We start from the raw sequence: 4,482 nt of genomic DNA, 5'->3' as shown, positions 1-4,482 counted from the left end.
CGGTGGGGGGATTGGAGAGGGATGGCTTCCTGGAGGAGGTGATGCCGAAGGACTGACTGAATGGTCAAAGGTCTGGAGGCTAGAACAAGAAGCAGTTTGTTGTTACTGGAGCTCAGTGGGGCGGGGAGGAAGCTGGAGCAGCAAGCTGAGACCAGCTGATGGAAGGTCCTTCCTGCAGGTCAAGGGGGTTAGGACCTTGAAAATCGTTTGAAGGGTTTTAAGGGGGCTGGTGACTGTAGTCAGATTTGCAGTTTAGAAAGCTTTTGGAAAATTCACTGGAAAGAGGAAAGACTTGAAGAAAGGAACCAGTTAGGGGATAAATGCAATGGTCTGGGGTGAGAGAGAGGGGTAGACTGAAAACATCTTTAGGAGGGAGGCAAATCAGGATTGAGTTGTTGCTGAAATGAGGAAGGAAGGGAGACAAGAGAGTCAAGTATGATACCCAAGTTTCTGGCTTGGGCAATAGGCAGGTTGCTCGCTGAGGTGGGCACTACATGCGAGAGGATGTGTTGGGGGGTAGAAGGTGGCTTCTGGGGAAGTGGGGAGGTCAGTATCAGTTATGTCAAATCTGGGTGCTGTTGGCCAAACAAGGGCCAACAGTCTAGCCGGGGGTACCGGAGGTGTGGATGTGAAAGAGGAACAAGGGGCTTGGATGGAGGACCCCTGGGCACCCTGGCATTTAAGGGGTGGGCAGAGGAAGAGCAGCCCCCAAAGGATCCCAGACAGGAGCCGGCAGCCAGGGGCAAGGAGGGCGTGTGGGCTGATCCTGGAAGCAGCAGAAGTACTGGGGCTCTCACACTCGAGAGTACCAAGCAGAGGTTATCGTACACATGCAGATGCTAGGGTCCCACCCCAGGGTCAGCAGATGGGAGCTCAGAACCAGGCATTTTTGCCCCCTTCCCAGGTAATGCCGATGGAGGTGGTCTCTGGACTTCACTTTGATAAACTGGTGTATGGGGAGTGTCAGGATAGGGGGAACAAGCAGCAGCTCAGAGGAGCAGAGCAGCCTGGCAAGGCAGAGACAAAAAAGTGACCACAGGGTTTGGCCGAGATTCCTCCGGCAGCTGTACCCAACCTTGGTCCTTCCACCTGCTCCCAGGGTGGGGAGACAGATGGCAGATTCAGTGAACTCCGTGCGCAGCTGTGCTGGAGGTAACCCCAGGTGTGTCTGCCATTCAGGCTCACCTCTCCTCTTACCCCCAGTGCCCTCCCACCACACCTTGCACACAGCAGATGCCCAACGAAAGGGGAAGAACTCAACCCGCTAGTACCGCCCCGCGGCCCCCAGCCTCCTTGGCACCCACTTGCACCCTGGATGTGGGTTGGCTGGGCATTTGCTTAGCACCTCTGATGCTTTCGCCTGCCTCAGTCTCATCTTTGGAAGAATCCTGTCAACATGCCTCCCCTCCTCCCTACCACCCCAGTGCTGCAGGAAAGAAAACAACAGAGGGGTGCCCGGTCAGCGCTTATTGAATAAATAGGAAATGGGGCTCCTGATGGTTTGAAAGGCAGAGAATGGATGCCCTTGAGCCACTTGGAGCAGAGAGGTGCGGGGGAGAGGGGGGAGTAGTTCATTATTGCTAACAATCTCTCATGTTTACCTGGAAAATTGCAATTTTTAAGTGTTATGATAGAATGCTACATAGAGGGAACCAGGGGAGCCCAGGGGGAAACCCTAATTCTAATGAGGGGGCCAAGGACGAATCCCAGAGAAATTGGTCTTGTGATATGTGGATCAGCTCAGGTGGGAGGGGAAGGAAAGAACCTTCCAGGCAGAGGAAGCAGCTCATGCAAAGGCCAGAGATGAAAGAAAGGCTGGGAATGGGGTTCTGATGAGGACAAGATGAAAGACTCGTTTGTTCCACAAATAGTTATCGGGTGTCTACTTGTATGTCAGGTCCTGGGCTGGGCGTGAGGGTACAGCTGTGATTGAGAGATGGCAGTCCTTATTCGCGTGGAGAATTTGGGCTCTGGGAGAGACAGAGATTAAATAGCTAAGCATACAAAAACACAAGCTCTGAGATGCTGGAAGGTGGTATGAAGGACGAAGATCACCAAGTTCTGAGTAAGAGAGAAACCAAGTAGGGGGCCCACTTTACCTGGAAGCGGTCAGGGAAAGCTCTGTGAGATGTAACGTTTCAGCTGGGACCAGAAGGGCGAGAAGGTGTCGCCAGCCATTGAGCTGGGGAGGGGGCTTCCAGGCAGAGGGAACAGCGCATGCTAAGTAAGACTCAGAGACTAGGGAGAGTTTGGTGCTTTAGAGGAGCCATAGGCAGTTAGGATTGTGAAGGAGCAGGGAGTGAGACAGAGCCAGAGAGATGCGCCGGGTCTGGATGGCTCAGGGCTCTATGGGTCTAGCGAAAGGTTTGGGGCTTCATCCTGTGATTAAGGTGTTTGTTTTGTATTACAGGTTTTTAATTTACAAGTTTTAAACAAGGGGCAGACTTGCACTTTAGAACGATCACTAGAAAGATCATTCTGATGGCAGAGGATTTAAGAGAGTGGGTGACACTGGAAGCTGGGAGGTGATGATGTCCTGGGTTAGGGCAGAACCCCTTGGGATGGGAAGGAGGGGATGGCCTTGAAAGACATTTAAGGAGTGGAATGGAGAGGAGTTAGGCTCTAGGACTGGGGTTGAGGGGTCAAAGATGCCCCCAGCTTTCTGGCCCGGGGGACACAGGACAGAGGGCAGGTTTGTGGGAGGAGGCAGAGCCCCACCCTGGACAGGTGACGTCAGGTGCTTCAGGTGCAGCGAAGAGCTGGGTGCAGAGTGGAGTTCCCACTGAAGGGACCAGACAGGGAGGCGTGTGAGCCTCGAGAGTTATCAGAGGTGAGAGTGGGAGGAACTCGCAAAGGACAGAGCACAGCGAGGGTGCAGAATGGGGCTGCTGGGGCCAGTCATGTAGGGAAGAGTGATGGAAGAGAGGGGGGATGGGGCAGGGGAGGGACAGGGGAGCCAGGAAGCAGGTGGGAACGCCCTGGCCTCAGAAGCCTGAGGGAAGCTGCTCACATCCCACACTGTACCTGCCTCCTGCCTCCGGCTTCGAGGGGTCATTTTGTCTACGCCCCTGCCTCTCACAGGTCTCTCCAGACAGGAGGGCCCTCCTTCTGGCTCAAAAGGCTCCCACGTGTGCTCTTGTCTTCCTTGGGCCTCAGCTGCCCTGTCTGTAAAGGGGAATCACACTGCCCCTCTCCTGGGGTGAGGACTTGGTGAGGGTGAGAACGTCTGGCTCTCTACTGGGCACATGTACACCTTGCTCCTTTATCTGCATCGAGCTGGTGGAAAGTGCTTTGTAAACAGTGAAACACTTGAACAAAAGGAGTCTGGCCATGCCCCTTCCAGCCACTCGTCAGTATCTTCGGAGGTGGGAAGCAAGGGGGAGAAACAGGGCCTGAATCGCACCGCTAGACTGCAGGGCACCTGGCAGGGGCCCCGCACCTGGCACCAGGTCATCTGTTCTCCACCTGTCGGCTGGACACAGGTCGCCGTGGTCAAAGCCAACTCCCCGGGGGATGATAGGGAGACCGCGCTGGCGTGTCGTGTCGGACGTGAGTGGGGTCAGCGCGCCGCCTGGTGGGCACTTGGGACGCTGCCTGCGGGCGCTTTGCGCCGCGAGGAAGGCGAGGATTCACCTGTCCGCCGCGCTGCCCCCTCTCGCTCGCCAGTGCCCGGTGCCCAGGCGTTTGATGACAACGCCTTAAGACAATGAAGGGCCTGTGCTGCTCAGAGACGTCGTTGCGCGATCGAGCTCTGGAGCCAGATCCCCTGGGTCCCAATCCTGCATTTGCCACTGTGTCTTGGGCAAATGACTACACCTCGCTGTGCCCGGTTTCTTCATAGGGATAATAACAGTATAAATTTGTTGGGAACAGCGTCTGGCATATAGTTAGTGCTCAATAAACGCCGCCTCTTCTTATATACGCATTCAGTTATTCAGTCAACCACAGGCTTTCACGTCGCTGTCAGACCAGGAGGCAGCTCTGGAGCGAAAATAGCCTCGACTGAGACGGGGAGGGGGGTCGTGCCCCCTCGGGCACGCGAAGGGAGCCTCGAGTTCTTTATTTGTGAAAGGGTCAGTACAACATCTGTAGTGAGAAATTCCCGCTTCCTTTTCACGGAAGGGGTTCAGGGTGGGCGTAGAGGCCACGCTCGCCTGCACCCTGGCCCTCGGGTTCGCCTCCATTCCGGCCCGAATTCAGGGGCGCGCGCCCCTCTGGACCCCCAACGGACACTGGGTCCAGAGCGCCCCGTGGCAGCCTCCTCCGGAGGTCGAGGCGTCCACCCCGCAGGGTCCCTTCCCCTCCCCCCCATAGGGCTGGCGGGGCGCATCACCCCCTCGCCCTCCGACGGTCGCCCGGGCGTCCAGACGGCCTGCCTGCGCCGTCCATTTCCAGGCCGATGGTGACGCCTGGCGGCGGAAGGAAGGACAACCGGAACCTCCACTCAAGAAACTCCTATCTAAACTCTTGGGCACCGCTGGG

Source organism: Neophocaena asiaeorientalis, unplaced genomic scaffold (genome assembly GCF_003031525.2).
Source record: "Neophocaena asiaeorientalis asiaeorientalis breed wild unplaced genomic scaffold, Neophocaena_asiaeorientalis_V1.1 scaffold1, whole genome shotgun sequence".
NCBI lineage: Eukaryota > Metazoa > Chordata > Mammalia > Artiodactyla > Phocoenidae > Neophocaena > Neophocaena asiaeorientalis.
Note: the sequence above shows the minus strand (reverse complement) of the source record.